This window comes from Pan troglodytes, chromosome 5, assembly GCF_028858775.2.
Source record: "Pan troglodytes isolate AG18354 chromosome 5, NHGRI_mPanTro3-v2.0_pri, whole genome shotgun sequence".
NCBI classification, from domain to species: domain Eukaryota; kingdom Metazoa; phylum Chordata; class Mammalia; order Primates; family Hominidae; genus Pan; species Pan troglodytes.
In genome coordinates, this window is record NC_072403.2 from 98,003,323 (window position 1) to 98,015,852 (window position 12,530).

Sequence of the window (12,530 nt, forward strand, 5' to 3'; positions counted from 1 at the left end):
AAATATTATTTGGTTGAATGTTATTAGAGATCTCTGAGCTTCTTGTATCTGGGTATCCATATTTTTCCCAAGATTTGGGAAGTTTTCAAGCATTATTTTTTCAAATAAACTTTCTATCCTTTTTTCTTCTTTTGGAACCCCTATAATGTAAATGTTAGGTCTCTTGATGGTGTCCCATAAATCCTATAGGCTTAAAACATTCCCTTTCATTATTTTTTTCTTTTTTCCCTTTCAACTAGATAATTCAAAATGATCTCTCTCCAAGGTTGCCTATTCTCTCTTGTGTTTGATTATTATATTGTTGAAGCTTTCTATTGTATTTTATAGTTGTCATTGTATTCTTCATCTTCAAAACTTTTATTAAAAATTGTCTATCTTTTTGTTGAACTTATTTTATTCTTCTATGAATTCATAAAATTATTTATGTTCTCTTGTAGCTTGTTGAGTTTCTTTAGAACAATTTTCTTGAATTCTTTGTCAGGAAATATGCACATCTCCAATTCTTTGGGATTTGTTACTGGAAATTTATTGTATTTCTTTAGTGATGTCATGTTTCCTGATTTATTGTGATCCTTGTAGTCTTTTCTACACATTTGAAGATGCGTTCATATCTTCCAGACTTAATGGACTGGCTTTGATAGTAAAAGACATTCACCTATGGGGGAGCATGCTGAAGTGTGCTGTGACATTGGATCTAGAGATGTGGGACACCAAGGTTGGGGGGAATGCAGTGGCTCCAGGTCATGGAAGAGTAGGGTGACTTGTCTTCTTACACAGCTGAGGTCTGCGACATTGACAACTACATGGTCCTTGGAGGCAAGAACTGCAGAATGTCTGCAGTAGCTGTGAGGGCTGTTGTCATCCTCTATGTTGCCTGTGAGTCTGGCATCAAGGGAATGAGGTATTCAGCAGTAGGGGCTGTCATTGTATATACGCTTGGCTGAAGTGGCTGGCTGAAACACATTTGTGATGATAGAGGCTAGTTGAGGGCACATGTACAGCAGTGAGGGCCAGAGTCAAGGTGGAGGTCTGGGGCAGACTATAGGCAGACATATGGTGGTGGTGGCCAGTGGTATGCATGTGCATGGCTATAGGAACCAGAGCAGCATGCATGTGTGTGGTTGCAAAGAGAGCTATGAGTACATGCCCAAAAGTAGGTAACAGCAACAGGGATTGTGTTTGTGTGCAGCTGTGGGCCCAAGTTAGCAGTGGGCATATGTGTGGTTGCAGGGGCTGGCTGTGAGTGCAAACATGCTGGTGGGTGTAGGTTCTGGGGAGTGGGGCTGATTGCATGCCCATATGCAGCTATGGGGGCTGGGGCTGCTGACGAACATGTATATAGCTGCACGGGCCAGCTGCAGGCATGTGTTTGGTAGTAGGGGCTGGCAATAGGAGTCAGAACAAGCTGATTGTGTGTTTGCATCTGCAGGGGCCAGGAATGATGCAGATTATGTGCATAGCTACACAGGCAGCTATGGTCCCATATTTGGTTGTGATAGCTTATGTTGGGGGTGAGGTTTATCAATCAAAAGACATACAGTGACTCAATGGATAAAAAACAGACCCAACTATATGCTGCTGAGAAGACTCACTTCACTTTTAAGGACAAAAAAAAGTGAACATAGACTAAAAGTGAAGAGATAGAAGATATTTCAAGCAAATTAAAACCAAAAGAGAGCAGAGTTAGCTATACTCATATCAGATAAAATAGACTTTGATACCAAAAGTGCACAGCTGTGAGAACCAGGCTTTTGGTATATATATGTTTGACTGCAGGGGCCAGCTGTAGAAGTGAGAATGGTGGTAGGGACTGGTGGTGGGAGTTGGGACCCACTACTTGGCACACACAGCTGCAGAAGCCAGGGATGGTGGCAGGCACAACCTGGTGGTGAAAGTTGTGGGATTCTGCTGCAGTTGTGATGGCTGTTGGTTTCCTCACCAGCAAAAGCTGCTAGGGTCCTCTGCAGAGTAGGCCACTGGGGTCTGTCATGGCAAACTCTGGCAGGGTTGGGGGATGGTTCTTCAGCAGTGAAAGCTGTGGGGCTGCACAATGGCTTCAAGGGCTGTTGAAGTCCTCAGTGGAGGGGGCTTCAGAATTCCTGTGCAGAGTAGGCCATGGGGAACCATGGTAGCTCCCATTGTGTGGTTGATATTGTTAGTGCCCACTCTTTGTTCCAAGCTGTCTCCAGACATCTTAGTTATGCCAGTCTCCCCAGTGATCTAGATGGGGTGAAGCCGAAGAATGTAATTCAGGCAGTGCTCCAGAAGTCTAAGGAAGTCGGTTGTTTAACTTATTCTTTTTTTCCTTGAGGGGAACTCATGAGCTAGAGTATTCCCTCTCTGTGATTAGAAGTGATGGCCAGGGGATAGGATGATGCAGGTAAAGTAAAAACTGTTTTTCCTCCCCATTTTATGTGGTTATTTTTGGATTTCTTCCACTGCATTTCTGTAGCTTCTTAAGTGGACTTCTGAGCTCTTCCAGAGCTATTTTTATTCATGGATAGCTGTCCAGTTGTTCTCTATGTGAGAGACAAAGGATGGATTCACTCCATCTTCCTGACATCACTGTATCATAAGCCAAATTCTAAAAAAGAAATATGAAAAGAAATTAGTTGCAATGTTGTGTTAACACTGGCTTTCTAGTGGAAAGCAATAAATTTGGCCAATCTAACAGTCATTGGCTTCAGTTTTGCTCTATGTCTGGTGGTATGCTGGACTTTTTGAGGAGAGAATCCTTGCCTCAGAGTTGCCCACAGCTTCACAAATTTTGGGTGACTTGGGAAGGGATCTGTCAATATTAGTGACTGAGGAAAAAAACTGTACTCACTGTGAGCCAAATTTGCATTAAAAAACTTTTGCTAAATTGCAATATATGAAATCCCTTCAACAATTCTTTTTTTTTTTTTTTTTTTTTTTGAGACGGAGTCTCACTCTGTCCCCCAGGCTGGAGTGCAGTGGTGCGATCCCGGCTTACTGAGAGCTCCACCTCCCGGGTTCACACCATTCTCCTGCCTCAGCCTCCTGAGTAGCTGGGACTACAGGTGCCTGCCAACACGCTTGGCTTATTTTTTGTATTTTTAGTAGAGATGGGGTTTCACCATGTTAGCCAGGATGGTCTCAATCTGCTGACCTCGTGATCCGCCCATCTTGGCCTCCCAAAGTGCTGGGATTACAGGTGTGAGCCACCGCCCCAGCCAACAATTCATTTTTAATTAATTAATTATTTTTTTTGAGACAGAGTCTTACTCTAGTTGCCCAGGCTGGAGTGCATTGGTGTGATCTCAGCTCATTACAGCCTTGATCTCTTGAGCTCAGGTGATCCTCCCACCTCAGCCTCTGAGTAGCTGGGACTACAGGCATGCACCACTGTGCCTGGCTAGTTTTTTGTATTTTTTAGTAGAGACGGGGTTTTGTTATGTTGTCCAGGTGGATCTCGAACTCCTGGACTCAAGGAATCTGCTCACCTTGGCCTCCCAGAATGTTAGGATTACAGGTGTGAGCCACCACACCTGACCTTCATTTTTAATTTAAAAGGAGGAGTTCAGGTGTCTATGGACAAATATAAGAGGATTTTTAATTGTAATGACTTAGAAATGGAAATAGTCAAAAGATTAAGATTAAGGCAGCTATTGTTAGGTACTAATGTGTTAGTATGTAACAATCATTAATTTGGCTGACTCCTTCTAACAAACATTAGCTTCATTATTTGTGTATATGTGTGTGAAAAATGAGTTTTAATTAATTCACATTTGGTTGATTTAGTAAATGCACCCAACTATCCATTTGCAAATAGCTTGCTACAATACAATTTCACTTAGAACTCAACTTCTAATAAAAATTCAGTTAAATCAGCAAATATTTCTTAGACATCTATTTTGTGTACATGTGAGGTACTGAGTAATTTTCTTTGGGGGATGTTACTCAGTTTTCACAGATGAGGGCAGGGGATTTTCCTATCTTCTTAACCACTATATTTCCAGCGTTTAGAATAGTTCCTAAGACATAACTGGCATTCAAATAAAGCTCTCTGTGGTATTGGCTATAATATGAGCTTTATCTGTGAAGTACTTTAAACAGAAGATGCAATTAGGTCATAGAAGTGTGAGGAAGCAAAACAGATATCCTACTCTGCTGCAATTTTGTTTAAGAACATTTAAACTCTCTGAGATAAACCACACACACACGTGCATGCACACACATGTGTGCCTGTGAATGCAGTATTTTCTTCTAGTCTCTAATGTAGATGAAGGCTTAATTTCATTTCCTGTAAGTTGATGATTCCTTAAATAAAATGCTGATATTGACGGATACATAAGATCCTTGCAAACAGGGTAATTATGTGTAGTAGTTGTTATTTTCCACCAAAGAGAATTATAAACAGACTGAAAATTTGAAGGTTTTGTTGTTGTTGTTGTTGTTGTTGTTGTTTTTTGACAGAGTCTCCCTCTGTTGCCCAGGCTGCAGTGCAGTGGTGCGATCTTGGCTCACTGCAATCTCTGCCTCCTGGGTTCAAGTGATTCTCCTGCCTCAGCCTCCCAGAGTAGCTGGAACTACAGGTGTGCGCCACCACAACCAGCTAATTTTTTGTGTGTATTTTTAGTAGAGGTTTCTCCACGTTGGCCAGGCTAGTCTCGAACTCTTGACCTCAGGTGATCCACCCACCTCTGCCTCCCAAAGTGCTGGGATTACAGGTGTGAGCCACTGCAGCCGGCCAGAGGTTTTTAAATTTAAATATTTGGTATACCCTTTATTGAGAACCCACTTTGTCTAACAGATACAACCCCTTATAAAATTTTGCAAATAAAATTACTTTTTAAGTGCTAAACTTTGAGTCTTCTTTGGACAGTTACCATGGAGACCTTGATAAGATTACGCAGACCCATCCAATTATTGGAGTCACCTACACTGTATTGTTTGAGATATGCAATCTCATGGGCCCCTTGAACCCAGATTGGCCTTTCTCAACTCTCGGGGTGAACCTTACCATCTTGTGATAAAGATTTCACTTTCACTTACTTTGATTCTAGATTAAGTCTAGTTCTGTTTTTTTAAGCCACTCTTCTATTGCCTTCATTAATGGAGGAAACGTTGAAATATGTTTTTGTTTTTTTGACTTTGCTATCAAAAACACTGCATGTGTTTGCTTTTGGTAGAAGATAACAGGCAATATAGATGACTATTTATGTACTTATATATGACCTTTTTGTTTGTTTGTTTTTTATTTCTCAAGGAGTGTCTTATCTCCTGGCACTTGGGACACCCATGTGTTTGCTTCAAGGCCACCAGATTTTGGTTTAGTTGGACTAATAGTCTTTCTCAACTGTGGGGTTGACAAGTTACTCACACCACTTTCTGTGCCATTGAATATTTGATTTTCTGATTGCTGATAAAATTATCTTTGCTATTTGTCTTGGTTTCAACAACAACAACAACAACAACAAAAACAAAACTCTCACTCACCTTGTAAGCATGCAGTGTAACAGAGAAGCAGCCCCTAGATCAAGGAATATCACAACAACTGTAACTTTAAGCCTTTTGTGACTCCTTGATTTTCATGTTCTGATGCTGTTACTACTGACTATTGAGTTTTTAATGAGAGGGTGACAAGTGTGTTCAGTTTCAAAGTTCATGAGTCAAAGATGGCCATTGACATGTCTGTCTTCGTTAAAATGTCTCTTTCTAGGTTTTTTAATTTTTAATTTTTATGGGTATATAGCAGGTGTATATATTTATGGGCTACATGGGATGTTTTGATACAAGCATGCAATGTGAAATAATCACATGATGGCGAGTGGAGTATCCATCCCCTCAAGCATTTATTCTTTGTGTTTCAAACAATCCAATTAGTATTTTATTTATTTATTTTATATATATATATATAATTTTTTTTACTGAAATATTCAGTCTCCATATCCCTGGAGACTGTCAAAAATTGCCAATACTGACTATGTTACAAGTCGTAATGGTGGAGTATTGGGAAAAGTTTTCAATTAGCAATAATCACACCTCAGATAAACCTCATTGGCTACAATACTGCCATGGTGCAAAGCTCTTTTAGTTATTTTAAAATGTACAATTAAGTTAGTATTGAATGTAGTCACCCTGTTGTCCTATAAATACTAGGTCTTATTCACGCTATTGTTTTGTACCCATTCATGGTTAAAACATCTCTATCATTTATAAAATTGAAACTAAAATAATCTGTTTCTATAAATCATGACTGCTGGTTGAAAATCAGTTAAATAATAAAAATACTATTTTTTTTAAACAGAGAATCCTGCATTCTAAAGGATCTAGTCTGGATGCCAGAAGCTGTGTATAGGATGAGAGCCTGGTGGACCTGATTGACCTCCTGTTGTTCAGTTCAGTTCAGAGACTGAAAATCAGGATTTGTGCTGGAGAGTCTTTGGACTGTGTGTGAAAGTATCTGAAGGTCCATGACAATTTGAAAGGTAAACAGTAATGGACTTTCATAGATCTATAGTATTTGCTCTTGACCTTGGCTGAAATTGTAAAACAGGCTGCCACATCTCTGTAAGTACTTTTCTCTTTTTGCATACAAATGAATTGGTTTTTTGTAAGTGTCTATTCATAACTGTAGCCCTTTTGCATCTGTGTCTAGTGACTTTTATGGGAAAACTTTTGGGGGTTAATTGATTATAGGAATTTGTCATTTGTGCACAAATGTCTGAAGGGTTTAATGTCTAATTTAACAGAAGGCACATGAAAAAGGTGCAGGAATCGAAGGCATGAGATACACCTGAAAGTGGTGGAGCAATGAATCTGAACAGGATGATGGATTGAAAGTGCTCAAAAGAGGCAGCTAGGATCCTGTATTCATGTCCTACCACTGCAGCCAGGGAAAGATCCTCCCACATCTATCAGAAGACTGGAGGATTATGTCTGGAGAGAATGAATTCTAGGGATGCTCAGGCCCAAATGAAGGTGGGATGACAAGCCTTGATAAAATCTTTCAGTAGAAATAGTAGAGAATTTTAAGAGAATTTTATTGAAAATTTTGAGACATTTTTGTATGTCTGGGAAAAGAGGAAACTAACTTGTTAGTGCTTTTCTGATTTGAATAATATGTGTCGGAAGAAACTGGAGGTGAAATGTGAATGATCCTTTTCTGACTTGTCTGGAGGTTTCGCCTCAACAGAGAAATCTAACAGGTTATGAATTTATAACATTATTTCTTTGCTCTCCAAAAAATGGAAGCTTTCATAAAAATACATCAAAGTTTTAGAAAACAGCATATTTGTCTCTGGTGGAATGATTGTTATTTGGAAGTTAGACCCTCCTTGGTCAATCATCTCATTTTATTATTATTTTTTCTTATTTTCTTGTTCTAGTCTCTGGCAGATTTTCTCAACTTTATTTTTCAACGCTTCTTTTGAATTCTTCACTTCCTATATTGTATTTTCAATTTCCAAGAGCCTTTTTTTTTTGTTTGTTCTCTGATGGTTCTTTGTTTTTTCAGCCTCTTATTTTTATTTCATGGATACAATATACTCTCTTCTTTTACAAGGAGATTAATTATTATATTTTGAAACTTTCTTGGCTATTTTCTCTGTTTCTTGGATTGTCTTTCTTTTTAACATTTTTGTCTCTCTGTTTTCATTTTGAATCCTGTCTTTCAAGAGAGGGCTATTCTTTAAGATAGAAGTAATAACAAAACAGACTAGAAACTGTATTTGGATGGAGAATGGATATAAACTGGTAGGCTTTACTCGAGAAGGTTCTGGCTGGGCCTTTTTGTTGGAGAGCCATCAACTTGCAGTATCTTTAGGTATTTTTGGAGGGTTGGTAACTTTCTCCAGAGAGGACTCCACTAATCTTTTGTCAAAAGAATCTAAGCCTGCTTGCGGGTTCTGCCAGCTGACTGGGGACTAGGGCTTGAGAATTTCTTTTAGTTAATACCCTTGTTTTTATCAGGGAATCTCATATTCACCTTAATCTGTGCCTGCATCCGGCATCCGCTGAATTCAGTTTTCCAGATAGTAATCCTCGAGACTCCTGGTATGATATGGGGGTCTGTCAGCTGTCTGTGATGGGTGGAAAAGGAGCCCTGGAATTCTATCTGCCTCTTTTTACACACTTTCAATCCTATTTTTAGATCCTACTCTGCTGCTTTCAGAAGTATTTGGTACCTTCATCCCTGAGGTGTTATACCAGGGTTTGGCAAACTGTAATCTGCCAACCAAATCATGATTTGCTTTGTCCTTTCAATCTTTGCCTGTTTTTATAAATAAAGTTTTCTTGGAACACAGCCATGCCCATAGACATGTATTATCTATGACTGCAGAGACGGACAGTTGTGACAGAGACCCTATGGCATGGAAAGCTTGAAATATTTACTATCTGGACCTTTACATAAAAAATGTACTGACAACTGTACTACACTACATTATGAATCAACCTGCTTCTGGATTTCCCCTATTGCTACCTTGGGTTTGAGTGCTTTCTGATTTACTAAATTGTTTACCATTTATTGATCTATTTTCTAGGTTTCAAAGTTCATTATCATTTTATTTTCTTTCAATCTTTTTGTCTTTGTGGGTTTATTCCTTTTGCTTCCTTTAGTGTAATTTTAGTATAGAGTTTCAGGAGAGTGTAGAGGCAAACCTTGAGTTTGCTCCACCATGTTCAATCAGAAATCTGAGGTAGGAATCATCAATGCCATTAGAAAAGAAAACTAAGTTTGCAGGAAGTTAATTGCTCAAGGTCACAGAGAAGAACTGGGATACAAGCCCAGGTCTTTTGGAGAGCCCCTGTAAGGTAAACACCACAAGGGCAGTGATTTTGTTTTGTTCACTGCTGTAGTCTTAGAACTTTGACAGATATTTAGGATGTACTGGATAAATATTTATTTTAGTTGTTGCTATTAAAATCATGTTTGTAACCATTTTGATTCATTATCTCCAATAAGTGTTGATTTTCCTCAGGAATATTTGTTTCAGTCTCTGGATTGTTCCCATTATGAATTATGGCCTGGGTTTGTCACTAGCTTGTTATGTAAAATCAGAGCAGAGGCTGTTTGAATTTTAGTAACCTCAAATTTTGTCCTTATTTCATTCAGTGCAGTAGTGAGAACCATACAAGATATGGTGTCTGAAAGCTCATTGACATGTATAAAGTGTAAAATGCAAGGTTTTATTGTCAGAGTTTATAATATTAAATATCACCAATTGTACAATGGAAATTCAATATTAAATAATAAATATACCATAATAGGTGTTCTTTTCCTTAAAATAGTTTCTTGGCTTGGTTCCAGGATATCAGGCTCTTGGTCTACTCCTACGTCATTGACTAAATATTCTCAATTTCCTTAGCTGGGTTTGCCTCTTCATTACAATCTCTAAATGTTGGAGGGACGAGGGACAAATCCTCAAGCCTCTTCTTTTCTCTCTTTATATCCTCCCCTAGGTGGTCTCATTCAGTTCCATGATTTTAAATACTGTCTATGTATATTAATTACTCACAACCTTCTATCTCCCTGAACTTCCTCTAATCTCTAGAAATCTCTTTTACAATTTATCCACTTGGATATTTAATAGACACTTCAAACATAACACACCACTGTATTCTAGAATCTCTGAGTCCTGGGACTATTGAAATTTTGGGCTGGATAATTCTTGTTTTGGGGGACTGTCCTGTGCACTGTAGGATGCTTAGAAGCATCCCTGGCCTCTATCCACTATATGCCAGTACCACCTCCCAGTTGTGATAACAAAAATTGTTTCCAGAGCTTGTTAAATCTCCCCTCATGGGCAAAATCACTCCTGATGAAATACTAGTACTTTATTCTAGCTTTCAACAAATTCTGAACCTCCTTATTTTTCTCTACCTGAGTAAAAGGGACCACTATCCATCTCCAAACCTAGATCTCATTCTTGATTTTTTTGCTTTACCTTACTCCCTACATCTAATGTAGCAGTGTCAATAAACTTTATCATAAAAATCCATCCCAAATCTGTCAACTCTCAGCTCACTACTACTGCCACTTGCATTAGTCAGGCTTTGCTGTGGTAATGATGGTAAAAAATAGCTCCGAAATATTCATGGCTAAGAACTGAAATTTTTTTTGACCTACCAGTCTATAGGTTGTCTATGACTCTGCAAGACTATGAATGATGTTCAGGTATGCCTCATCTGTTTCTTATTCTTGGACACAGGTCAAAAGAGTGGAGTCTAGTCAGAGCATGTTTCTCTCTATTCTCACAGAATAGGAGCACACGTGGGCAAGTAGAAATGGGCAAGGCTTTCTAACAGCTTTGCTCAAAATTGGCACTTTCACTTCTGCTCATATTCTATTGGTCAAACTAAATCACATGGCCAAGCCACAAGTCAGTAGATCAGAGAAGTACACTTCACCAGCAGAAAAGCCACAACAAAGGCCAAGTGGAAGAAAAAAGTTGGGAACAAATAATACTCTGTGCAACTTCACCCTGGTTCTAGCCTTTATCATCTCTGACCTGAATGATATCAATAGCCTCCCTAATGGTCTCCCCAGTTCTTCTCATGCTCCCAGTACAGGAGCCCAAAGTGATTTTTCAGAAACATAAATCAGATTCCATCACTCTTAGACTTAAAACTCTTCAATGGCTTCTCATCACACTAACAGTAAAAATTAATCACCTTTGTTGTTAAATGCTAAAACAAAGTGCTGAAAGTGTATATGGTATGCTACCTTTTGTGTGACAAATAAGAGGAAAGAAGAAAATGTGCACAAATCTACCTATCTTTAGAAAAAGAAACACCAGAAGTATCATCCACAAAAAGATGAAGTTGGTTAACTATATGGAATGGTTAGGGAAGGGGAACAGGGTGGAAAGGATAGGTCATACAGTGACACATCTCTGAGTATACTTTTTGTTTAATTTTGAAAAATTTTTTTGAACAACACTATAACCTCTGTCTTGGGTTGCATTGTAGTTGGGGGAAGGTAGGGAGGGAAAAGCAAACACATCCTCAGCTCTTCTTAATAGGTTTGATTTTTATGTTGGTATGAGTGAAACAATTCTAAAATTACTTTTGATATCTATAGGTTTGAGCACACAATGAAATGAGTTGATATTGACTGTTGGGAACCAGAGTTCTCAGTGGATGAAGAGACACAGAAAAATAAAATGGAGGAAGGCAAAGAAGATGTCTGAAGAGATGGATTGGAATTGGAAGCATTAGTATGAACCATGATTCTAAAATAGTTATATATTGATGTCTATGCTTGTATATATCCAGAAGTTTATGTATGTATGTTTAAATGTGTGTGTAATATATATGTATACATATATGTACACATGTATATATTTCCTAGCTTTGTCTACTGAAAGGGTCCACAAGCAAAGATCTTGTAGCAGATCTTGGTCTCTAAGATTGTTCCCTGCTAAAAAAAAAACAGGATCCGCTGGAGAAATTGCTGATTCCAGTGCTGTAGCAGAAAAGGTAATACATGATCCTAAAATCAGTAATCTCATTCTGTTAGATTACTGTGGGGTTCAGTATGGTAGCCACTAGTCTCTTGTGCTATTTATTTATTTATTTTTATTATTATGCTTTAAGTTCTAGGGTACATGTGTACAGCATGCAGGTTTGTTGCATATGTATACATCTGCCATGTTGGTGTGCTGCATCCATTAACTCGCAATTTACATTAGGTATATCTCCTAATGCTATCCCTGCTCCCACCCCCAACCCCATGTCAGGCCCCAGTATGTGATGATCCTCATCCTGTGTCCAAGTGTTTTCATTGTTCAATTCCCACCTGTGAGTGAGAACATGCAGTGTTTGGTTTTCTATCCTTGCGATAGTTTGCTCAGAATGATGGTTTCCAGTTTCATCCATGTCCCTACAAAGGACATGAACTCATCCTTTTTTATGGCTGCATAGTATTCCACGGTGTATATGTGCCACATTTTCTTAATCCAGTCTATCACTGATGGACATTTTGGTTGGTTCCAAGTCTTTGCTATTGTGAATAGTGCCACAATAAACATATGTGTGCATGTGTCTTTACAGCAGCATGATTTATAATCCTTTGGATATATACCCAGTAATGGAATGGCTGGGTCAAATGGTATTTCTAGTTCTAGATCCTTGAGGAATTGCCACACTGTCTTCCACAATGGTTGAACTAGTTTACAGTCTCACCAACAGTGAAAAAGTGTTCCTGTTTCTCCACATCCTCTCCAGCACCTGTTGTTTCCTGACTTTTTAATGATCACCATTCTAACTGAGGTGGTATCTTACTGTGGTTTTGATTTGCATTTCTCTGATGGCCAGTGACAATGAGCATTTTTTCATATGTCTGTTGGCTGCATAAATGTCTTCTTTTGAGAAGTGTCTGTTCATATCCTTTGCCCACTTTTTGATGGGGTTGTTTGTTTTTTTCTTGTAAATTTGTTTAAGTTCTTTGTAGATTCTGGATATTAGCCCTTTGTCAGATGGGTGGATTGCAAAAATTTTCTCCCATTCTGTAGGTTGCCTGTTCACTCTGATAGTAGTTTCTTTTGCTGTGCAGAAGCTCTTTA

At 38.7% G+C, this 12,530-nt stretch overlaps 1 long non-coding RNA gene and 1 other non-coding gene across 3 annotated transcripts in view; one reads left to right on the plus strand and one right to left on the minus strand.

Moving 5' to 3' along the window:
- The window catches only part of LOC104006898 (uncharacterized), a 76,735-nt gene extending 64,732 nt beyond the window's left edge, over window positions 1-12,003 (plus strand). The window contains exons 2-4 of one of the 2 annotated variants that reach the window (XR_001718569.4): window positions 6,272-6,452; window positions 6,717-6,945; window positions 11,048-12,003. This is a non-coding gene — a long non-coding RNA (uncharacterized LOC104006898). Of the gene's footprint in view, window positions 1-6,271; window positions 6,946-11,047 lie in introns of both variants that reach the window. The other variant, XR_010158102.1, reaches the window with a different exon arrangement.
- LOC112209553 (U4 spliceosomal RNA) lies at window positions 5,905-6,051 on the minus strand. The gene has a single exon (XR_002944392.2). It is a non-coding gene; the product is annotated as a U4 spliceosomal RNA (small nuclear RNA).
- Window positions 12,004-12,530: the final 527 nt, after the last annotated feature.